Genomic DNA, 25,591 nt, shown 5'->3' with positions numbered 1-25,591 from the left:
CCTAGGCTATGGCACCGTCAGCCTCCTTGTCTGCCTCATTGTCTCCAGTGACTTAATAGGATTTAATGATGTTGTCCCCGCTGTGAAGATGTTGTCCCCAGCTTGGCCATGAAAGCAGGTTTTGCTGAGGTGGAAGAAGCCGATGTTACACAACTTCTGCAATCACATGGAGTAGAGCTAACCAATGAAGATCTGATGCTACTAGAGGTGACGAGAGCAATGGAAGAAGAGGGCCAAGAAGTAGAAGAAGAACCAACCCATCAAAATTTGACTGCCAAACGTCTTTCTGAAGCTTTCCAAACGATTGAAGCTGGCTTGCAAATCCTGAGTGATGACGATCCTGACTGGGAACGCAGCTCCAAAGTGATTAGGGGAGTTGGTCATCTAATGACTTGCTATAAAGAAATTTACCAAGGAGAAAAAAAAAAAAGAAGTAAAACAACAATCTCTAGATGTGTTTTTTCGAGCTCAGAAAGTTCAGCAAGAGGAGCAGCTGGACAATCCACCCTCTTCCACTTTCTGACTCCACCACCTCAACCAAGCTTCATACTCAGCAGTGATTGTAGTATTAAATTGCTTGTTTAAAATGTGTATAATGCCTTTTGTCTGGCAGCATTTTTTTTTCCTGGAACCTAACCCCCCCCATTTACATTAATTCTTATGGGGAAATTGGATTCGCTTAACATCCTTTCACTTAAAGTCGCATTTTTTCAGGAACATAACTACAACGTTAAGTGAGGAGTTTCTGTAATTAATCTCAGTAGGCTAGGATCTGTTGAATGTGAGACACTTCTCCTAAACTGCTCTTTAGTAGTTTTCACAGAAAGCGATGGCCAGTCCACAGTCTGGAATAGTCTTCAGTCTGATGACATCCCAGCTAAAGTTGTCAATTTCATGAAGGCCAGGTACAGAGATGCAAAGTACTCTGTAAGGATGAACCACCAGACAACAGAGTGGTTCAATGTGGACACTGGTGTGAAACATGACTGCATTTTACTTCTGTTATTTGGCATTTCCATATACTGGATAATGAAGTGAATTGAGTGGAACAGGTGCAGAGAAGGGCTCCTATGATGATCAGAGGAATGGAGAATCTGCCTTATGAGTGGAGACTTAAGGAGCTTGGCTTGTTTAGCCTAACCAAATGAAGGCTGAGGGGAGGTATGATTGCTCTCTGTAAATACATCAGAGTGATAAACATGAGGGAGGGAGAGGGAAGATGTAAGCTAGGGACTATGCTAACAAGACCAAATGGATATAAACTGGCCCTCACAAGTTTAGGCTTGAAATTAGATGTTTCTAACCAACAGAGGAGGGAAGTTCTGGAACATCCTCCCAAGGGGAGCAGTGGGGGGCAAAAAACCTAACTTGTTTCAAGACTGAGCTTGATAAGATTATGGAGAAGATGGTATAATGAAGTTGCCAACAATGGCATATGGCCGATCTGCGACTGCTAGTAGCAAATATCTCCAATGGCCAGAGATGGGACACTAGATGAGGAGGGCTCTATCTACAGTGAATTGTTTTCAAGGTGTCTGGATGATAGGTCTTGCTCGCGTGCACAGGCTCTAACTGATCACTGTATTTGCGGTCGGGAAGGAATTTTTCTGCAGGTCAGATTGGCAGAGATCCTCTGGCGTTTTCGCCTTCTTCTGCACTTGTTGGCTTAATTAGAATAAATGGTGAAGTCTCTGTAACTCAGTCTTTATATCATGATTTGAGGACTTGAGTAACTCAGCCAAAGTTTGAGCATAAGCTTTCGTGAGGTACAGCTCACATCCGATGAAGTGAGCTGTAGCTCACGAAAGCTTATGCTCAAATAAATTGGTTAGTCTCTAAGGTGCCACAAGTACTCCTTTTCTTTTTGTGAATACAGACTAACACGGCTGTTACTCTGAAATCAGCCAAAGTTGTGGGTCTAGTATAGGAGCAGGTGGGTGAGGTTCTGTGGCCTTCAGTGTGCAGAAGGTTGGACTTAGGTGATCATGATGGTGCCTTCTGGCCTTAAAGTCTGAGTCAATGGGCTTGTCTACACTTGCAGTGCTGCAACAGCATAGTTGCAGCACTTAGTGAAGATGCTGCTTACGCCGATGGGAGAGCTTCTCATGTTGGCATAGGTACTCCACCTCCCCAAGAGGCACTGCCTACACTTGGGGTTAGGTTGGTATAATTATGTTGCAGAGGGGTATGGATTTACTGATTATAAGTTGGTAGTGTAGTCCTAGCCTACGTGTATTAGCAGCACAAACACTGGTATGTCATGGGCAGATGGTAAATGCCCGGAAGACCTATACTTTGCTGATGATCTTGTGTTCCTGAGTGACACCCCCGAAAAGTTACAGCCAAAGACAGACAAGCTGGCAAAAACTGCAGGTCAACCAGGTTCAATATTTGTTATGCTAAAACAAACATCCTTGAAACCCAGGCATCAAGCAGTAACCTCACATTAGAAGGCAAAAATACAGGAAAGTAGAACAGTTCTTGTACCTAAGGAGCAACATACTGGTCAACAGATTTTAAGAAGAAAGTGACATCGAAGATAGGAAAGGCATCCACAGCATTTACTAAACTTAATATATGGGAAGGGGGGAGAGCATCAGAACAAAACTGAGAATTTGCAATTCAAACGTAATCTCAGTGCTGACATATGGCTGCAAAAGCTGGAGATCTGCCAAAGTGGTAGAAAACTAGAAGCTTTGAAAATAAGTTCCTACGCTGGTTGGAAAGACTTCATTACCTGTGGAGAGATCAGAGAAATCACCAACCAGCCCGCTTGTTTCTACCAGAATCAGAAGGAAGTGCTGGATGTATCTGGGACATGTACTCCGGATGCCAGCATACAGACTCTCACCTGAAGCTGTCAGGTGGAAACCAACTGCTGTGAAAAAACAAGGGCACCCAAGAGAAACCGTTAAGAACTACTCCTAGCAGGGAGGACAGAACAATCTATCTTAACGGAATAGAGCAGATGGAAGCAGCAGCAAATGACAGAGAAGAATGGAAAGAAACTCATTTCTGTCCTGTGTGCCAACATTAGTTTGGGAAGGATGTAATGGAAAGTAAAACAATGGATATACCTTTCTCTGACTTAGAGGTGACTGGTGCCAACTGGCTCTGCTGTTTGACCCAACCTATGACTCTGATATTAGACTGCCAAGATAAGAACTATAAATTCACAAAAGCTCAGCTTTCTTTAAAAATGAGTTTAAAATTTAGAAGTCTTTGTCCAAAGCACATATCAAGCTATTTACATTTTTGTAGGGTTTTCAAACTTTGGGTTAGGGTGGCTACCAAAATTTGAGTGTTCTAGATAATCTGAGTGTGAAGCATTTCCCTGTTTCTCCCTCCTTTTCTCTCCCTCCCAAAGATCTATAAATTTAGTGAACTGTCATTGTGTCTGGAATTTGTGTCACTCCTGGTTACTGATGCAACCCACCTGTATAATGTCTGGGAAGTCCTTTTCTTAACTGAAGTTGTGGATGATAGCATCGTTGTGTACCCTGTCAAAAAGTTTGGATTTAACCATCATTGTACAAGAGCAGCCTAACTGAAAAATGCTTTATAATCAAACTTAGTTTTGTATTTATATTGCTGTATGCTTATAGGGCCCACCTCACAAATCCTCATCCTTCAGGCCACTAACTGCCTGGAGTTGGGAAGAAATTTCTTCTCTGGGTGGGTTATTGCTTAATTGTCCCTTTATGAGATGATTTACAGCTTCATTGAAGCATCTTATGTTGGCTATCGTCAGACAAGGATACAGGACTGTGGCTTACTGGTCTAGACCAACATGGGAGTCTTCCTATGGCAGTACACACTATGCAGTGGTCAACTGGAAAGACTTTTAGCCAGCCAAAGTGAGTGAATTTTCATGTATCTACACTCCTGTGTGCTACTAAGGTTAGTTTACCACTTGATTTCAAGAAGACTCATGAAGGCCAGGAAAGTTATGCTGGTGTATTTTTAAATGAAAGGCTTGCATTTTGAAGCTTTCATTGACTAAATATGTTTGACTATCACTGTGATATACACAAAATTTAAAAAGTAGCCTACTGGTCGTAATCCGTTACTAATGTAGTAACTTTTTAGCCACTAAATCTTAATTGTTGCTACATTTAAGAATAATGATTTCTATAATCTGGAATGTATTTGCTATAGGGAACTAAAAATGTTACTCAAATCTCTTAAAGGGAGCATTTGTAAATGCTATCTCATGAATTGTTTACTTGAGACTTTTCAGAAAATTAGACTATACTTGGAGTAAATGCTGTAAGCATGTAGAGGATAATACTGTGTTACCAATATTCAAACTGGGTATTCATTTATCCCAGTAAAATCAGCAACTCTTAATGAGACACCATATTGTGTTTGGAGTTACTCTATACTTATGACCCCCAAAATGTAATGTCTGAGAGCCTTGCAGTGTGTTTATCCTCGCAACACTCCGGTGAGGTTGGGTAGTACCATTCCCATTTCGCAGATGGAGAACTGAGGCTCATAGCTTAAGTGATTTACCCAAGATTGTTGAGGGACTTGAAGTAGGCCTCCTAAATCCTAGACTACTGCCTTAACCACTGCATAATTCTTCCTCTCATATCACGCAAACATAAAACCAGATTAAATTTAAGTGTAAATTTAAATACAGCCCTAACTATGGAGCCACTATGATGCTTCCATAATATGAGCGAATTTGAACTGAATACATTACAGTGACCAAAAAGGCATCATGCAAATATGTTTATACTCTTTAAAGTGTGGATATGCAATCTTTTTAAAGTGGTTAAGAGGAAAGTTTCAGAGTAACAGCCGTGTTAGTCTGTATTCGCAAAAAGAAAAGGAGTACTTGTGGCACCTTAGAGACTAACCAGTTTATTTGAGCATAAGCTTTCCGATTCATCAGATGAAGTGAGCTGTAGCTCACGAAAGCTTATGCTCAAATAAATTGGTTAGTCTCTAAGGTGCCACAAGTACTCCTTTTCTTTTTAAGAGGAAAGTGTTTTTCCATTTTAGCCTTAATCAGTTGGCCTTGGCATTGTTCTGTGACCCTTTAATTGGAGCAAAATAAGTGAGGGTGAGCTGCTCTGTGAGTTCTCTCACAACTGCCTTAATCACTCAAAGCTCCCCATATTAACGAACCACTTCCCTAGCTAATCACCAGTATGGCCATTAACAAATATTAAAGATTTTTTTTGAAAAGGAAATAATTGTCAAAAACATTCCCTGGATTTTCTCTAAACCTAAAAGCAAAAAGAGACCAAATGTTTCTGAAAAGAGTTTCTTTAGATCAGGTTTCAGAGTAGCAGCCTTGTTAGTCTGTATTCGCAAAAAGAAAAGGAGTACTTGTGGCACCTTAGAGACTAACCAATTTATTTGAGCATGAGCTGAGCTGTAGCTCATGAAAGCTCACGAAAGCTCATGAGCTGTAGCTGTAGCTCTCAGCCTCTCCAGACTACTGTACCCCTTTCAGGAAGGAGTGTGATTTGTCTTGCATACCCCCAAGTTTCAGCTCAGTTTAAAAACTACTTGTTTACAAAATCAGACATAAAAATACACAAGTGTCACAACACGCTGTCACTTAATTGCTTACTTTCTCATTTTTACCATATACTTATAAATCAATTGGAATATAAATGTCGTACTTACATTTCAGTGTATAGTATATAGAGCAGTATAAACAAGTCATTGTCTGTATGAAATTTTAGTTTGTACTGACTTCGCTAGTGCTTTCTGTGTAGCCTGTTGTAAAACTAGGCAAATATCTAGGTAAGTTGATGTACCCTAGGAAGCACTCTGAGTACCCCCAGGGGTACACATGCCCCTTGCTGAGAATCACTCTTAGATTATCTGGGTGTATTGTGTGCAGAGCTGTTCATGTGGCTTCCCAAGTTGGATCCTCTCTCCTATCAGCAATCCAAACTTTTCGCTTTTAACACTTCACCTTATAACAAAATGGTCCAAAAGGTTATCAAACAAAGAGTAAGGAAAAAATCTGGCTGTAGTGGCAGTGTTGGATAACTATAAATTTCTGATTGTCACAATGTGCAAGTCCTATTTTAAGAGATACTTTCAACCTAAAACAAATAATAAAAAAATCCCTCATACAGATCTATCTTATAGATTCATAGAAGGTTAGGATTGGAAGGGACCTTAGGAGGTCATCTAGTCCAACCCCCTGCTTGAAGCAGGACCAATCCCCAATTTTTGCCCCAGATCCCTAAATGGCCCCCTCAAGGATTGAACTCACAAATGGCCCCCTCAAGGATTGAACTCACAACCCTGGGTTTAGCAGGCCCATGGTCAAACCACTGAGCTATCCCTCCCCCCCACTGAGCTATCCCTCCAAAAGTTGCTTATATTTTAATAGTTTTTTTCTGTCTGGTTTATATTTCTATTTGATCTCTCAGTTAAATCATAATCCTCCTCCTTCTGACCTTTGTTACCATAGAAATTTTGTTATTCAGTGTTATTATTTCACTGTAGATTCAAATAGAAAAAGGGAAAATGTTTGTATTAAAACAATTTAAACAGCAAAGATAGTAAAAATAAAATGAAGCGTGGATAGATGTAGGTTTAAATCTGATAACATTTATAATTTTTTCCCCTCAATATTAAAATATTTTTGAATTGATTTGAAAGGTTTGTTTGTTTTTATTTTTAAATGATTGATAGTGTCTGGGCAAAGCAGGAAAAAGTTACTAGGCTCCAGCTAGCCAGTGGGAATAACATCCTAGTCAGAGGCCAGTAGAGTTCTGAGAAGCCACAGCTTTTCCCAAAAAGGGTGGGTGGAAAAAGGAGGAGTTGGGCAGTGTTGGGCAGTGTGCACCAAAATGTAGGGGGTACTTCATTGGTGCAAGAACAACAACTTTTTGGACCAGAAACTCGTGACCTGTTGGGACTGGTGCATCTCTGCTACTCTAGCATTCTTTTTTTGGAAATCTTTCTTTGAACAACTCCCAGTGCCTACTTTAGGTGCTTGCAGCTTCTTCACATAGCAGCTAAGCAAGACTGGAATGAATATTGTTAGTTTCACAGTTTGCCCACAGCATTCTGAATAGCAGCTGAGAATATGACTGGTGTTTTTGTTTACCTTTTGCTCTGCCTCTGTTTAGGGCAGAGGTGGGCAAATTATGGCCCGCAGGACCCTCCTGCCTGGCCCCTGAGCTCCTGTCCCAGGAGGCTTGCCCCAGCTCCTCCCCCGCTGTTCCCCCTCAGCATGCTGTAGCACTGGCGCAATGCTCTGGGTGGCGTGGGGGGCGGGGGCGAGCTCCTAGGGCAGCGCAGCTGCAGAGCCTGGCCTGACCCGGTGCTCTGTGCTGCGCGGTGCATGGCTGGCTCCAGCCAGGTGGCGCAGCTGTAGCACCTCCAGCCACTGTTGCTCCAGGCAGCGCGGTAAGGGGACAGGGAGCGGGAGGGTTGCATAGAAGGCAGGGGTGTTTGGAGTGGTGGTCAAGGGGTGGGGATGTGGATAAGGGTCGGGGCGGTCAGAGAGTGGGGAACAGAAGGGTTGAATGGGGGCAGTCAGGAAGGAGCGGGGGTTGGATTGGGCGGCAGAGTGCAGTCAGGGGCAGGGGTCCCGGGGGGCAGTCAGGGAGAAGGGATGGTTGGATGGGGCAGGGGTCCCCGGAGGCAGTCAGGAATGAGGGGAGGGGTTGGATGGAGCAGTCGGGGCAGGGGTTTCAGGGGGGCAGTCGGGACAGGGAGGGTGGGGTGGATGGGGCAGGGGTCCCAGGGAACAGGGGGGTTTGGATGGGGCAGGAGTTGGGGGTGGGGAGGGTGGGAGCAGGCCACGCCCCCCTTCCCTATCCGGCCCTCCATACAATTTCCAAAACCCGATGTGGCCCTCAGGCCAAAAAGTTTGTCCGCCCCTGGCTTAGGGAAAGCAGTAGATGCACTGGAGCTGTTTGTCTCCAGACTGAGGAAGGTGACATCAGTGCCTAGATATGGTGGTGAGCAGTGCTATATTGGTATGAAAGCAAATTAAAAACAGACAATTAACATATGGATAGGTTTCAGAGTAGCAGCCGTGTTAGTCTGTATTCACAAAAAGAAAAGGAGTACTTGTGGCACCTTAAAGACTAACCAATTTATTTGAGCATAAGCTTTCGTGAGCTACAGCTCACTTCATCGGATGCATTTTCCACTGAATGCATCCGATGAAGTGAGCTGTAACTCACGAAAGCTTATGCTCAAATAAATTGGTTAGTCTCTAAGGTGCCACAAGTACTCCTTTTCTTTTAACGTATGGATAGTTACCTTTGCAGCTAGAAACTATTTAAGTTCTGCAGGAGCAGTTTAGGCCCACCTCACTTACAAGGAAAACATGTGTTTTACCACTTGTGCCTGGTCAAGTGGATTTCTCAACATAAAGCACACAATACGCTGCTTCTTTTTAATAATTTAAGGGGAACATGTTGATAAAAGATGTCTTCCTGCCCCTAAAACCAGCAATGCAACTTGCAGCTCTGGAGCATCTGTGATCTTTTCTGGTCACCTTGGAGGATCATCAACTGTAACAGATTGTAGAACTCTAGGTTTATAGTAGTTGCACTTTCTGACTTTATGAGAGAAAACATTTGCTTCATTAAATAACGTCATATTTTTTATAAGCTCTAAGGATAGACATAAATTATACTTAGTCTAAATAAGTTATTAAATGGGCTGTTCTATATAACAATTGGTCTTCTGTATGTATAGCCATAGAATGAAAGGAAAACCTATCTCAGCTTGAAAAGGCTAGACTGATGCAGTAAAGTGAGATCCCACTAGATGAATAATATAACTTGGCTATACGTAGGTAAGTAAACTGTTTCTGCGAGTTAGGATTATTCTGTCTGTTTAAGCTGAGCATAATGATAGATATTTCAAATTTTGCTTTATGGCATAAATTGATCAGCCAGTGTGGTACTTGATGACTTACAGCCAGGATCCAAATTCTACCATTGGAGTACCACTGAAGGGACTGCATTAGTTTTTTGGCATCTTTACATTTAAAAATCACCATCTCCCCTCTCATGTCTACCACCTTCATTTTTCATCCAGTGTTTGAACTGAGTAGTTTTGAGGTGGGGAAGGAATGAAGGACAGTAGAGAGGCTTCAGGGTTAATTTCCCTAAGAATGCTTTTAGAAAGTACCTGTCATCAAATAATAGGATACTATACTACAAAGGCAAACAATTGGATTTTAGAGGGGTCTTGTTGCTAAGAATATGTCAACTATATGGTATGGAGTGTCAGTTTCTTTACAGAGGGATGAACTACATCCGACATTTAGTTCAAATACTAGGTCTGTATACAGTATATGCAGAACCTTGCTAACTGGCACACTGAAAATGGTGGCTTTTATCTACTTATCAACAAGGCTGTTGTAGTGTCAAAAGTTCTCAAATTGATTTCATATCTCCAAGTGTATTACATATATAAGAAAGGAACACAACCAAGCTGAACTATTTATCAAATATACTTTTAGATAGATCACTTTGCTCTTTTCTTTACTTGCTAGCTTCAATAGGCTTCTCAATCACTCTTGTGAATTAGTGAGGTTCTGTGCTGTACATGCAATTAGCTTATGTCTCCATGTAATGTTTATGTGACACTGGCAAATTAATACATTAAAATATTTCTATTTGTATATGAAGGGGCTGTACAAGCCTAATTGCACCATTGCTTATCTAACTTCATTCTTACTTTCCCATGTATTTTAAAGTTGTCTTTAGAGTCTGTGTTTTGTCCCTTCAAACAGTTACTCACATTATTCACTTTCGCTCTTCACTTCATCATCATCATCTTCCCCATCTGTTCAATTTTTATCGGATGGAACAAAGGGTCAGCAACATGTTAGCAGTCAGCTCTCTGCAGATCTCGAATTGGGAACCTCTACTCCATCTGTTTTCTTTCCTGTATCTACTCCATCCTCATTCTTCCCCATTGATGCTTCCTCAGGTTGGGTAAAAACTAGCGTCTTCTGTGCTTTTTTTCTAGGGATTTTCTTGGTGGTTTTGAATATCATTATGGAGGAATTACAGGAAAACAACATTTATTGAAGTTTGAGAATGGGCATATTAGACAAAACATTTCCATTAATTGACTGAAGCTAAACTATCCTAAAAGTTAAAAGGGAAGGGATGACAACTTTCAGGTTCTTGTTAGGCCTATTAGAAAACAGTAAATATTGTCTGAAACTGGGAGTAGTTGAGTGTTGCTAATTAGAAGTGGGCTAGAGGGTGGAATCTACTGTCATTGGCTCTTTAAGAGAGCAGTGGGCTGATTTTGTGAATAGTAGGATGGGCTGGCTTGGTTGCTAGAATCTCTTAACTTTCTAGAATACTAGTGAGCATGGCATGTGGTTATATGGTTGTATGTAAAACTGGCACAGCTTTTAGTCTCGTGTTCACTTCATGAGGTGCTCATTTCTCATTCTAACTAGAAAAGGAGTACTTGTGGCACCTTAGAGACTAACCAATTTATTTGAGCATAAGTTTTCGTGAGCTACAGCTCACTTCATCGGATGCATACTGTGGAAAGTACAGAAGATCTTTTTATACACACAAAGCAAGAAAAAATGGGTGTTTATCACTACAAAAGGTTTTCTCTCCCCCCACCCCACTCTCCTGCTGGTAATAGCTTATCTAAAGTGATCACTCTCCTTACAATGTGTATGATAATCAAGGTGGGCCATTTCCAGCACAAATCCAGGGTTTAACAAGAACGTCTTGGGAGGGGGGGGAGAGTGGGTTTGTAGGGGAGGAGAAAACCTGGATTTGTGCTGGAAATGGTCCATCTTGATTATCATACACATTGTAAGGAGAGTGATCACTTTAGATAAGCTATTACCAACAGGAGAGTGGGGTGGGGGGAGAGAAAACCTTTTGTAGTGATAAACACCCATTTTTTCATGCTTTGTGTGTATGAAAAGATCCTCTGTACTTTCCACAGTATGCATCCGATGAAGTGAGCTGTAGCTCACGAAAGCTTATGCTCAAATAAATTGGTTAGTCTCTAAGGTGCCACAAGTACTCCTTTTCTTTTTGCGAATACAGACTAACATGGCTGTTACTCTGAAACCTGTCATTCTAACTAGTAAATGTGAAAGCTGCTGATCAATAGTGAAATTAGTGTTGGATACATTCACACATAGATAACTGGTAATCAGTTTTCTTCCCTGAAGGTGAATGAAGTGATTGGCAACAAGCAATTAAAAATTATTTTTGGAACTTCAGTCCATTGGAAGTAAAATATAAAGATTTCACCATTGCAAGCATTGACCAGTCAGTTTAGCGGCATCTGCACTGGGGTTCAGCCAGCATAGCTATGGCACTTGGGGTGTTGATTTTTTCACATAGACTAGCCCAAAATGTGCACCTCGTGTGTGTCAGAGAATGGAATGTGGTCGTGGTCGTGCGGGGAAAAAGGAGCACATGTTCTGATTGTGCTTTGTGTTGGTAGCTCTTTCCTTTCTGTGGAAGGCTGACAGGTGTATTGGTATCTTTGCAGTGTTCCTTAGCTCTGAAGAGGAGAGAGAATCAACCTGTGATGTTGTCCTGCCATGAAAAAGGCGTTCCTTGTAAATAGACACAATGGTTGTGGGGGTTTTACAATTATTCTACATCTGGGGCAGGGCAGTGAAAATGGTGGTTTGACTCCCAGGAGTTGTAACCTACAGTCTATACAAGGAGAGTTTTAAAATTTTGCAGTGCTTGGTATCTGCGTGGTATCGTTGACCACAAGAAATCAGAGGCTACAAATGGCCTTGGGGCTCACAATAAGTGTTAATGTCTGCAAGAATAAGAGAGGGCATACTGTACTTGTCATTAAACAATCTGTAGGTCTAAAATGAATGATGGTTTCCTGCTTGTCCATGTAAAGCAGTTGTTGCTTAAATAATAGTGGAAGGCCTGCAGTGCACTTTGGCTTACAGAGTTGGGCGGCATAATTAAGGTTAAGAATTTTCATGGTAAAATTTGAAAAATTTCATGACATTGTTGTGATCAAAATAATATTTCACTTTTTGTGACAGTGCTTTGAATTTATAATGCATTCCCCTCTATTCGACATTGGTGAGGCCTCATCTGGAGTACTGTGTCCAGTTTTGGGCCCCACGCTACAAGAAGGATGTGGAAAAATTGGAAAACGTCCAGCAGAGGGCAACAAAAGTGATTAGGGGACTGGAACACATGACTTATGAGGAGAAGCTGAGGGAACTGGGATTGTTTAGCCTGCAGAAGAGAAGAATGAGGGGGGATTTGATAGCTGCTTTCAACTACCTGAAAGGGGATTCCAAAGAGGATGGATCTAGACTGTTCTCAGTGGTAGCAGATGACAGAACAAGGAGTAATGGTCTCAAGTTGCAGTGGGGGAGGTTTAGGTTAGATAATAGGAAAAACTTTTTCACTAGGAGAGTGGTGAAACACTGGAATGCGTTACCTACGGAGGTGGTGGAATCTCTTTCCTTAGAAGTTTTTAAGGTCAGGCTTGACAAAGCCCTGGCTGGGATGATTTAGTTCAGGACTGGTCCTGCTTTGAGCAGGGGGTTGGACTAGATGACCTCCTGAGGTCCCTTCCAACCCTGATATTCTAGGATTCTATTATTAGAATTGTAATTGAAATCTGACTGCAGTATTGCAGGTTATTCCCTCAAAGCAGATTATGTACACTGAACTGATACTTCAAATGTTGTCTTTTGGTGCTATTTACTTTTGTAGTTAATATTGCACTAATAAAAATGATACCAACAGGATCTTGTAAGAGGGACAAGGCAAATTGCCACGTTTATTGTAAATACAACAAAATATTCCTATATGCAATTTCTATATAGATCCATTCACACACACAGACATTCACACGCAGGTTCTACAAAAAGGTTGTTATAGTTACCAGTCTAGTCATTGCTCGTGCCAAGTCACTGGCCAGGTGGCCTGGACATGAGAGTGGAGCCGAGTTGTTGTCAGATGCGCGTCAGATGCTCCTGGAGGGTGGTCGAAGAACCAGACTCAAAGAACACAGTCCCTGGACCCAAGTTTTATAGGTCTCTGATTCAATACAAGTCTATGGAAGTTGCTTCATCATGCTGAATTTACAATTGAGATTACCATCAATCAGCAGGTGGTACATCCATGACGGCTCCATGATGGCTAGTTGTTATCTTCTTGTTCTTCCTTGATGGGTTTTGGGTGGATTCCGGTTTGCACTCCGTGGGTCATCCGGTTATCTCCACTACTTTGTATATTCTTCAGCCCATCGATACCAAGGTTGAAATTCTTAGGATTAGGCTGGCACCATTTACTAACCAATTATTTCCCTGCTTCAGACTCTCAATTCCATGCACTCATCATTCATTCTTTTACTTAACAACACAATTTACGACTCTTGATTTGTTTAACAAGTTTTATCCCACTATCTATTTTTCCCTCTTTGGATACCAAGATTTACATAGGCATGACAAGGGGCCCCGCTGGGGAAGAGCATCAGAGTGTTGTTTTAAAGAACAGCATTGTTTTCTCAAAATTCTTATCACTTTCCAGCACAGACTCTGTCCCTTACCAGCCTGAAATAATTAGTACTTTGGCCTTGCATTTGTTACAGAGTGAAATTCAACAGCATGGAACTGATGTTCATACCTTTTTACAATACCTATATACTCTTTTGTCTGTCTTTATTTCTACTACTACATAATTAGAATTCTATCATACTCCTATAACTGTGAGGGCGACGACCCAACAGTTAATGAATGAGTATATTAATGAGAAATCTTAAATAACTGCAGTAATGCACATCTAACGCCTACAAAAGTGAAGGTGAAGTAATATTTATTGTCTAGAAACTGATTATTAGATTCCCAGGTAAGATTACTGTCCCAGGTAAGATTACTGTCCCAAGTAAACTCAAAGGGCTTTACTTAGGTCCATTTTTTTTTTTATTGGTCAGTGGGATCTGTGTGCATAGTACCTCTGAAAATAAGGCTTTTTTTAATTTGAGTGTTTAACTGTAGGTACTCGGTACTGAAAACTTCATCTTTAGTCTATGCTGGCTGTTTTTCTAGTGAGTGAAGATTTGGAGGTGAATTTTTTTTAGTAGCTTTACAAAACTCAAGTTATTTCAAATTATCTCTTTTTAAGGGAGTAGAATGTTTTCCCCCCTGCCTTGATACAGAGGACAGACAAATGTGTGTAGACTACTAAACACATGAATTCTGTAAGGCTGTAACAGATCTGGGAAGCGGGGGATGGGAGGAGGGAAGAAACAAGTGTTTTTCAAACCTGTTCCACTGGTAAGGCATTGCCAGATTTAACAGGTGAAGTTCAACAGATATGGGCTGTTTTGACTTCAGTGAGAAGTAAAATCCATTGGTTTGATTTTACCCAGTTGCACTTACTGGGGCTTTTGGTGTATTTGGGAACTTTAGGGAAATATTGGTAGATTGAATCTATGACCTTCATAGCTAAAATGAGATCAATCCATTGGTGATGTGAACTGTTAATACATCCGTTCATAAAGGCAATGTACAGTCATGTTTTAATTGTGTTTAAGCTATTGCTGAAATAAACATTTTGGGAATTTAATAACCTCGCTAATTACTATGGTCTCTAAGCTCCCTGTAGATTTTACATAAAGCTATTGAGAAGGTGGTATTGGGCCAACTCAGCAATTCAAAGATTTGTCAGATTTTTCTTAATCTTTGTCAGTTTGTGTTCAGACTTTGATATGGAATACAGCCTAATATCGTTGTTGATTGAACTTCTAGTGAAGTAGAAGCTTCAAAGAGTCCTGTAGCACCTTATAGACTAACAGACGTATTGGAGCATAAGCTTATGCTCCAATACGTCTGTTAGTCTATAAGGTGCTACAGGACTCTTTGACGCTTTTACAGATCCAGACTAACACAGCTACCCCTCTGATAGTGAAGTAGAGGGGTTCATGCTGATTGTACTGTGCCTGCCAGCAATTCTCTATACCAGGGTTGGCAGCCTTTCAGAAGTGGTGTGCCGAGTCTTCATTTGTTCACTTTAATTTAAGGTTTTGCCTGCCAGTAATACATTTTAACATTTTTTAGAAGGTCTCTCTCTATAAGTCTATATATTATATAACTAAAATATTGTCATATGTGAAGTAAACAAGGTTTTCAAAATGTTTAAGAAGCTTCATTTAAAATTAAATTTAAAATGCTGATCTTATGCTGCCGGCCTGCTCAGCCTGTTGCGAGCCTGGGGGTCCGTTCACTTAGGCCGGCAGGAGGCTGAGCGGGGCCTGTGGCCAGGACCCCGGCTGGCAAGAGGCCAGCAGCCAGAATCCCCGACCGGCAGTGGGCTGAGCGGGGCCGGCAGCCCGCTGCCAGTCTGGGGTTCCATCCACCGGCTCCTGCCAGCCAGGATCCTGGCTGCTGGCCCCGCTCAGCCCGCTCTGGGATCCCGGCCCTGCCCACATAGAGCGGATACCTAGCTTCTCCCTGGTTCTAGCCCATTCTCTTCCTCTCTGCACTGAGCTGAGGGTGGGAGTGCACTGAGCACAGAGCTGGGGGTGAAGGATCAGGCTGGGGGTTGGGGTGTAGGGTCTGGCCAGGAGCTAGAATGAGGGAGGGGGCTCAGGGTTGGGGCAGGAGTTTTGGGTGTGGAGTGCTTACCAAGGCAGCTCCCATTTGGTGCGAGGGAAGTGTGGGGGGGGTGCAGGAGCTCCTGTTTGGTGCTCAGGGTGGGAATGTGGGGGGCTGCAAGAGTCAGGGCATAGGGTGTGGGGGGACTGAGTATGTGTGAGGGGGTGCAGGAGTCAGGGCTGGGGGCGTGTGAGGGGTGCAGGAGTCAGGGTGTGGGAGGAGCTGGGTATGTGTGGGGGGTGCTGGGGTTGTGGGAGGAGGCTGGGGTGTGTGAGGGGTGCAGGGGTCAGGGCAGGGGGCTGGGTGTGTGTGAGGGGTGCTCGAGTCAGGGCTGGGGTCGTGGGGGTCAGGGCAGGAGGCTGGGGTGTGTGGGGGTGCAGGGGTCAGGGCAGAGGGCTAGGGGTGTGTGTGTGTGTGTGTGTGGGAGGGGGTTGGGGGCATGGGCTAGGGTCCTGGGGGTGCTCCCAGCCCCCTGTCCAGAGCGGCTCATGGCAGGGGGCTGGAGGGGATATGCCCTGATTCCACCCCCCGCCCCTTCTCCGTCTCCTCCCCAGAGCAGCAAGTGCGCTGCAGCTCTGCTTCTCCACCTCTCTCGCAAGTGTCATCAGCTGATCCACGGCAGGGAGGGAGAGGAGGAGTGGCCGGGACCCAGCACTCTTGGGGAAAAGTCGGGGTCGGGGGGACCTTTTCTGCCCTGCAACAGTAGCCGGCAGGACCAAGCTTCTTCACCCTGCCCCCGCAGGGGAGTAGGGGGTGAAGAAGAGCAGGCTGGGGGGGGTGGGCAGAGGGCTGAGCGGGGCTGGCAGCTGGGACCCGGTAGGCAACAGCGTGCCATTAAAAATCGGCTCATGTGCCGTCTTTGGCACGCATGCCAGAGGTTGCCGACCCCTGCTCTATACCCTTAACCACAAGGTCCTCTTAATTTGCTTGTTGGGTGCTGCTCTGTTCTCTCCTACACGACCCAACTGGGTTTGCTGCTTATCTCCCAAAAGTTTTGAGGGTAGTGTTTGGATTCCACAGCATCCTCTTTTGCTCAATGTATGAGTGAGAGAAATATGATTTTCTGGGCTGCAGTGTCCTCAATATGCTGATACTTAGCTGTAGATACCCTTGATTTGTATTCTGGTAATGCCTAGAAGCCTGAATCTGGACCCCATTGTGCTAAGCTTTGTATAAAAACATAGAATCTTTCAAACCAAGATTCTGCAGGCTTTATTAGTCCTCTAGCATCTGAGCTCTGGATCGAAGTGAACTGAAGCAGGGCATGAAGGGATTTTCTAGTTTGTTGGCCCGTCTTCACCTTCTGCCAAAATGGTTTACAACCTTAGAGTTCAGATATCTGTCTCTGTTCCTAGGTTTTATGGATTGTAGTGCCTTATGATCTACGGCTGGTTGGAAAGCTGTGACATTTCTCTCGAAAGCAGACTTTGCAGTGGTTCTCCCTGACCTGGACATCTCAGAGATAAACTAGTAAAAGAAGCTATGCTTAGGGTCATGCTTGAAGTGAAACTAGAATGTGTAAGCCATATTTTCAAGAGGGTCTGAAACTGTACTTACTTGTAAGTACAGTTTCAGACCCTCTTGAAAATTTACAACTTGTCCTTGTTCACACATTTCTGTGTGCATTGCCCACCTTTGTATGTGACAGTTAAGTCATCAGGGAGCTACCAAAACGTGTCTGCCAAGGAGGGTTTGTTGCCTATTAGTTTGTGTGGAGTTTGGATTCTCAAATATTTGGGCTGTATAGCTAATGTACAGTATAGTTGCTCACCACCTATGTAGGGCAAGCAGCTCTGAGTGCAACATCTGTGCTCAAGTCTTTGTATTAGCTACCCATTTAATTTTCTTTTGACACCCTTTGTAGGCCAGAATGTTTGATGGTGCAAGAGACTGTGACTGTAGATTCTTCATCCCCAGGAGGCAACTGTTGGCTGCTTCCTGATTGGTCAACCCATTGAAAGGCTGTGCTCTCGGTTTTCCCTCTTGATGTGAGATCAGTAATGAGAGGCAGAGGGAGACCTTGCTTTTTTTTTTTTGTGTTTTGAAGAGCAGGGAGAAGAAAAGATTTCAGAAAACAAGGCTATTAAGTTTTTTTTAACCCACTTTACCAAAATTTTACACTACTTATTACTATTTTCTACAGAAATTAACTTGAGAAATCCACTGCACTAAATATATAGTGCTATAGAACATTATACCAAATGTCATTAACTAGAAGTAGTTACGTTATTTCCTTGACATATCACTAGAAGTGTACTATGCTTGGGACTTGTCTACACTAGGCAGTTTACTTTCCTTGAATTAATTGATTGCCAAAGTCATCTAGTGTAAGTATAACCTGTGACTTTTCATTAGGAAAAAGATGGATCAATCTCATGGTAATGAATACCTGGTAAAATCCTAGCGTGGACAAGGCAGCTTGTAATTTTTACATATATTAGCAGACCTAGATAAATACAAGCGGCATCCTACAGTTTTTGACCTGCTAATGTGTGAAAACTACAAGTTGCACTGTTTATACTAGGATGCTAATATGAGGTAAACCACCAATTATGTGAATTAAAACAACTTACTTAATGCAGTGGGTGTAAGTGTGGTTTATAGTTTAGGCCATGTCTGCACCATGGAACTACAGCAGCATAGCTATGGTGCCATAACTATGCCAGTATAAGCTCATAGTGTAGAAGCAGCTACCCTTTAAATTGTAAAGGGTTTTTCAGTCACCTCTGCGAGCAATAGTAGCTAGGTCCAGCAAAATCTCCCAGGGGAGATGGAGTTTATATTGACAAGAGGGTAGCTTATACTAGCTCTCTGAATAAAATCAGCTATTCCTGCAAAATAACTCTTTGCCTGCATCTACACTAGATCTTTTACTTGCATGGCTAGGCTGGTCACAAATGTGGGTGTGCTCCTCCCCTGTTCCATGCTAACATACATGGGTTATGCTGACAAAATTTGTGTAGACCGGGCCTAGCTGGTGGTTCTGCTTTAACTATATCTGTTTTGAAACAAGGCAAGCCCAACAGATTAGTGAAAGTTACATTTCATACTAGACTGCTCAGTGCTGTGTGTGCTCTTATGTGTTCTGATTTGACTAATAATGATAACACTTTCTTGCTATATGTGGAATAAATAGTAACTTCAGATGGTAACCTGTTGTACACTTATCTGAAGGTAAAACCCATATGTTTTCAACTGAAGGTGTTTAAATTGATTTGAAACGTCTTATGTTCACATCGACATTCATGATTTCTTGGAAACTGTTACTGTGAAACTTTTTCTTAGTTTACAAAGGGGAATTCTCTTAACACTAATGTTATGACAGTGACAAAGTAAATTAAGAATATAAACTTCTACTCTATCTAGATTAACCTGTAGCTATGTCATAGTTTCTAAGCATATGGTATCTCTGCAGACTTGGTAATGTTTAATAAATAGCTTGATTTCTGAATTTATGGGCAGTGTTTAAATGCTTTCATGTAATAAAGTTTAGAAGTCAAATTTAATTGGAAATTAGAGACTATGCATAGGCTGAAAGATGTCTGTTACTCACTGAATTTTATAGTCTCCTTTGCTAGGAATGCAAAATCCTTCTGTATCAGCAAAGTAGAAAGTCCTCATATGAAGAATTGTTACTCTGGATACATTTTCAAACTTCTTACTCGGTAGCCAAGTAAAGCAAGTGATTAGTTTTCTGCTGATGAATCTAAGCTGTTTGCAATGTTTGTTCAACCTTTTAAGGTGGAGAAGAGAGGTGGTAGATGGCAACTGGAGGCAGCTTTGGAGTGTGGGACATTCTTCTGCTTCCAGTGGCTGACAGGTCTGGTTCCGCCCCTGAGCTGCAAACAGGCTGAAGTACTCATTGTAACGCATCTCTGGATCTAATTACATGAAGACAGGAAACTTACAGGTCAACAGATCAATTTGCCTATTGTCTCTGAAAAGCTGAATTTCTTCTGGACAAAGAGAAAGTTTTGTATCTTGGGTGCAATACCACATTTAGATGCACATTCTGTAATTCTGTTTTGGCTATATCTGCAGCAGTACCAGAAGCCCCAGTTGAGAAGAAAGTCCCATTGTTAAAAGCTGTGCATTCATATAGTAAGAGAATTCCTGCATCAGTGCTTACAATCTAACAATTAATCTGTTTTGCCTCTTCAGCTACATAGTTCTTTAAAGTTTAGGAAAGTTAAAGGCTAATCTTTCAAAATTTGTTTCATGGTCCCAAGTTGAACGCATGTATGAAACTGTAGAAGACTTAAATATAGAGAATGCTTAAAGAATAACTGAAAATCAATTATTGGGGGCCTGTTAATACTTTCATGATTAAAGATAATCTTGGGTTTTAAAAAAAGCTGTGTAAGTAAACAAAGCAGAATAGCAGGTTCTAACCTTTCTTTTTTGTTGGAGTTTGACAATGTTGTTGGAGGACCAGGATAGTTAAATCACAGAAACCGGAACTGCAGCTTTCCAAGCCCCCAGATATAAGATGTTAAATGAGGTCAACAAACTGTACAATCTGTATTCTCATGGCTGCTTCAGTTTATCTCTGAAAGACCAAAATACTGGGGAGAGTAGGTGGCAAGATGAGAGCATAGTACTTCTGTATGTTGTTGCAGGCACCATCCTGTGGGTTTCAAGAGCTGCTGACCAGAGGAGTTTATGGAAGGCTCATTTTGCATTGAACTCTGTAAGGCTCTTGGATGACTTCACTTCATGCAAGTCTGAATGAAGGTATCCCTTGACTCAAATGTCTAAATATTAAGCCTAGGAAGGGATTGGGGGGGATTTTCTTGCAGTTACAAGGATTTTTATGGAGCATTTCAGCAGAATGACCTTTTTCACCTTCTGATTTGCCAATTAATAGGAGACAGTTGTCCCTGGGTCAGAAAGATCAAGGAACGTGAAGATGTTGATCATTGTTTGAGACTTTTGGTGACACAAATATACAGATATTCAGATTTTCCGTTGAACCCTGAATTTTAGTTAGTTGAATGACTGTAATGCTCTAATTCAGGCTTTGTTTAATAAAACTTTTAACATCCCAGTAAAAATGAGAAGTTACAAATAAAATAGGTGCAATCAATTAAATTCCAGCACCGCTCTGCTTTTAGCAGCTAGTGGTGGTTGGTGTCTCACCACAGCATTGCCTTCCGTTGACATCTTGATGATTTTGAAGGGACTTTGTCCTTCATGACATAATAGTATAAGGGTTCTTTAAACAATTCTTTAATAACTGGAAGTTAAGAATCTTCATCTCCTTTTAATACATGTTTTTACACAAGAGTGTGATCTAAATTGAATCCAAGTGCCTTTTTAATGACTGGTAATTTGTGGCTTTTAATTCCCAACAAAAAAATCCATTGTAACATTTTCTCTTAGTATATTACAAATTCTTTCTGTAACTTTTGCTAGTATACCTAATTTGGGATAGCCCATGAAAATGAATAGCTTTTCTCCCCAAAAGCCTGATGCCTCCAGCAGTGATTTTGATCACTTATTAATGAGCTAGACTGTATTCAGAGAAGAATACAATGGGATTGTTTTTAAAAAAAAAAAAAAAAAAAAAAAAAGGTTGCACCTGTAACAGTTCTTTATTTGGATAGGATTACTACAGGTTTAGAAAGGTTTGAGGCATTAAATTATGGGTCTAAATTAGCTGTTAGCACTCAAGAAAAGATCTTGAAGTCATCATGAATAGTTATCTGAAAACATCTGCTCAATGTGAAGCAGCAGTCACAAAAGCTAACAATGTTAGGAACCTTAGGAAAAGGGATAGGTAATAAGACCGTAAATATCATAATGCCACTATATACATCTGCTCACACCTTGGATACCGCATGCAGTTTTGGTCTGCCATCTCAGAAAATAAATTAGAAATGGAAAAGGTACAGAGAAAGGCAACAAAAATGATTAGGGGTATGGAACAGCTTCCATATGAAGAGAGATTAAAAAACGTGGCACTGTTGAGTTTAGAAAAGACACAACTAAGGGGCTGTGACAGAGTGTATCAGGCCCTTTGGGGTCCCCTGCAGGAAGCCTTGCTATCGTACCATGCAGAGCTTATTGTATTAGTGTCATGTATGATCGGACTATGATTCCATCCTCATGAGCCCTGTGAACAGTAAAACTGTTCTAATTCTGGTCTTTGTTCTCAAAATGTATCGTTATTTTCTTTAGAGTATAAATTTTTGAAGGTGTTACTGTTCTTCAAAGCTTGTAAGAGGGGTGTGGATTGCACTTCCTGATTTACTGAATAACTTATCTGGGGATACCTTTTTGTATGTAAAGGGTAATGGTGCGCTGCAAACTATTCTTAATAATTTGGAGGAGGCAGGGCAGAAAAGGTGGGGGAGTAGCACTGTATGTAAGGGAGCAGTGTGACTGCTCAGAGCTCTGGTACGAAACTGTAGAAAAACCTGAGTGTCTCTGGATTAAGTTTAGAAGTGTGTGCAACAAGAGTGATGTAGTGGTGGGAGTCTGCTATAGACCACCGGACCAGGGGGATGAGGTAGATGAGGCTTTCTTCCGGCAGCTCACAGAAGCTACTAGATCGCATGCCCTGATTCTCATGGGTGACTTTAATTTTCCTGATACCTGCTGGGAGAGCAATACAGCGGTGCATAGACAATCCAGGAAGTTTTTGGAAAGCATAGGGGACAATTTCCTGGCGCAAGTGCTAGAGGAGCCAACTAGGGGGGGCGCTTTTCTTGACCTGCTGCTCACAAACCGGGTAGAATTAGTGGGGGAAGCAAAAGTGGATGGGAATCTGGGAGGCAGTGACCATGAGTTGGTTGAGTTCAGGATCCTGACGCAGGGAAGAAAGGTAAGCAGCAGGATACGGACCCTGGACTTCAGGAAAGCAGACTTCGACTCCCTCAGGGAACGGATGGCCAGGATCCCCTGGGGGACTAACTTGAAGGGGAAAGGAGTCCAGGAGAGCTGGCTGTATTTCAAGGAATCCCTGTTGAGGTTACAGGGACAAACCATCCCAATGAGTCGAAAGAACAGTAAATATGGCAGGCGACCAGCTTGGCTTAATGGTGAAATCCTAGCGGATCTTAAACATAAAAAAGAAGCTTACAAGAAGTGGAAGGTTGGACATATGACCAGGGAAGAGTATAAAAATATTTCTCGGGCATGTAGGAATGAAATCAGGAGGGCCAAATCTCACCTGGAGCTGCAGCTAGCGAGAGATGTCAAGAGTAACAAGAAGAGTTTCTTCAGGTATGTTGGCAACAAGAAGAAAGCCAAGGAAAGTGTGGGCCCCTTACTGAATGAGGGAGGCAACCTAGTGACAGAGGATGTGGAAAAAGCTAATGTACTCAATGCTTTTTTTGCCTCTGTTTTCACTAACAAGGTCAGCTCCCAGACTGCTGCGCTGGGCATCACAAAATGGGGAAGAGATGGCCAGCCCTCTGTGGAGATAGAGGTGGTTAGGGACTATTTAGAAAAGCTGGACGTGCACAAGTCCATGGGGCCGGACGAGTTGCATCCGAGAGTGCTGAAGGAATTGGCGGCTGTGATTGCAGAGCCATTGCCATTATCTTTGAAAACTCGTGGCGAATGGGGGAAGTCCCGGATGACTGGAAAAAGGCTAATGTAGTGCCAATCTTTAAAAAAGGGAAGAAGGAGGATCCTGGGAACTACAGGCCAGTCAGCCTCACCTCAGTCCCTGGAAAAATCATGGAGCAGGTCCTCAAAGAATCAATCCTGATGCACTTGCATGAGAGGAAAGTGATCAGGAACAGCCAGCATGGATTCACCAAGGGGGAAGGTCATGCCTGACTAATCTAATCGCCTTTTATGATGAGATTACTGGTTCTGTGGATGAAGGGAAAGCAGTGGATGTATTGTTTCTTGACTTTAGCAAAGCTTTTGACACGGTCTCCCACAGTATTCTTGTCAGCAAGTTAAAGAAGTATGGGCTGGATGAATGCACTATAAGGTGGGTAGAAAGCTGGCTAGATTGTCGGGCTCAACGGGTAGTGATCAATGGCTCCATGTCTAGTTGGCAGCCGGTATCAAGTGGAGTGCCCCAAGGGTCGGTCCTGGGGCCGGTTTTGTTCAATATCTTCATAAATGATCTGGAGGATGGTGTGGATTGCACTCTCAGCAAATTTGCGGATGATACTAAACTGGGAGGAGTGGTAGGTACGCTGGAGGGGAGGGATAGGATACAGAAGGACCTAGACAAATTGGAGGATTGGGCCAAAAGAAATCTGATGAGGTTCAATAAGGATAAGTGCAGGGTCCTGCACTTAGGACGGAAGAACCCAATGCATAGCTACAGACTAGGGACCGAATGGCTAGGCAGCAGTTCTGCGGAAAAGGACCTAGGGGTGACAGTGGACGAGAAACTAGATATGAGTCAGCAGTGTGCCCTTGTTGCCAAGAAGGCCAATGGCATTTTGGGATGTATAAGTAGGGGCATAGCGAGCAGATCGAGGGACGTGATCGTTCCCCTCTATTCGACATTGGTGAGGCCTCATAGAATCATAGAATATCAGGGTTGGAAGGGACCCCAGAAGGTCATCTAGTCCAACCCCCTGCTCAAAGCAGGACCAATTCCCAGTTAAATCATCCCAGCCAGGGCTTTGTCAAGCCTGACCTTAAAAACCTCTAAGGAAGGAGATTCTACCACCTCCCTAGGTAATGCATTCCAGTGTTTCACCACCCTCTTAGTGAAAAAGTTTTTCCTAATATCCAATCTAAACCTCCCCCATCTGGAACATCCCCCATCCAGCTCATCTGGAGTACTGTGTCCAGTTTTGGGCCCCACACTTCAAGAAGGATGTGGATAAATTGGAGAGAGTCCAGTGAAGGGCAACAAAAATGATTCAGGGTCTGGAACACATGAGTTATGAGGAGAGGCTGAGGGAGCTGGGATTGTTTAGCCTGCAGAAGAGAAGAATGAGGGGGGATTTGATAGCTGCTTTCAACTACCTGAAAGGGGGTTCCAAAGAGGATGGCTCTAGACTGTTCTCAATGGTAGCAGATGACAGAACGAGGAGTAACGGTCTCAAGTTGCAGTGGGGGAGGTTTATATTGGATATTAGGAAAAACTTTTTCACTAAGAGGGTGGTGAAACACTGGAATGCGTTACCTAGGGAGGTGGTAGAATCTCCTTCCTTAGAGGTTTTTAAGGTCAGGCTTGACAAAGCCCTGGCTGGGATGATTTAACTGGGAATTGGTCCTGCTTTGAGGAGGGGGTTGGACTAGATGACCTTCTGGGGTCCCTTCCAACCCTTATGTATTCTATGTAGTTCTTGGGGGGATATTTTTTTGGCGGGGCGGGGGGGGAAAGACTTTTCCAAGTGGGCACTTCCCCTGTCCTTTGTGTAACACTTTGGTGGTGGCAGCTTTTAACCTAAGCTGGTAAGAATAAGCTTAGGGGGTCTTTCATGCAGGTCCCCACATCTGTACCCTAGAGCTCAGAGTGGGGAAGCAACCTTGACAAGTGGTAAGACTGAGTAACTTGTCTTTCAGTGAAGGAGTTATGTACTAATAAGCAACTTGTAAAAGCAAGTGTGTTTGACTCCACTTTATACTGACAGTATAAATTTATTTACAAAGAGCTAGCTATGCTCTGACCAATTAAACTGTGAAAAGCTGCTGACATCACTTGTGGAAAGTAACATAACTTCAGAAGTGGTTTCTAACTCTGCTTTGGAAAGTTGGGGGTATTTGAGTTAACTTGACATAGCCAGTTTGCACGTGTGGTAGAATTGACATTGCACTTTGGACAGCAAATATTATAGTCGTGTGTGTCAAGTTATAACCCACAAACATAAATATATGGTTCTTGAAAATCACAAGCCACAAGTTTATAACACATTGGCAAGCTGAAATATATTTGTAAGATTTAAGTGTGCATTTTGTGAAAATGTATAAAAACTACATTGGCTCTGTATCCACAAAAGCCAATTGTTGTGATTCAGTCTGAAGGTGACAAAGGCATGAATAACTCTGGTGAGGTCCTCATTAGAATGAGGAGGTGGTCAACCT

General features: G+C 42.6%; 1 protein-coding gene across 15 annotated transcripts in view; it reads left to right on the top strand.

The window, feature by feature from the left end:
• Positions 1-25,591, top strand: part of PCGF3 (polycomb group ring finger 3) — a 108,589-nt gene that overhangs the window by 14,547 nt on the left and 68,451 nt on the right. Inside the window, exons 2-3 of one of the 15 annotated variants that reach the window (XM_073345783.1) lie at positions 19,325-19,493; positions 20,203-20,317. The exons of 12 other annotated variants lie outside the window; for them this stretch is intronic. The gene's annotated coding sequence lies outside the window, so the exon portion shown is untranslated. Of the gene's footprint in view, positions 1-19,324; positions 19,494-19,533; positions 19,685-20,202; positions 20,318-25,591 lie in introns of those variants that run through there. 2 more of the 15 variants (XM_073345784.1, XM_073345782.1) reach the window with 2 other exon arrangements.

The sequence above is a fragment of the Lepidochelys kempii genome, chromosome 5, assembly GCF_965140265.1.
Source record: "Lepidochelys kempii isolate rLepKem1 chromosome 5, rLepKem1.hap2, whole genome shotgun sequence".
NCBI classification, from domain to species: Eukaryota; Metazoa; Chordata; order Testudines; family Cheloniidae; genus Lepidochelys; species Lepidochelys kempii.
The sequence above is the reverse complement of the archived record's forward strand: the minus strand, read 5'-3'. Positions and strand labels throughout refer to the sequence as shown.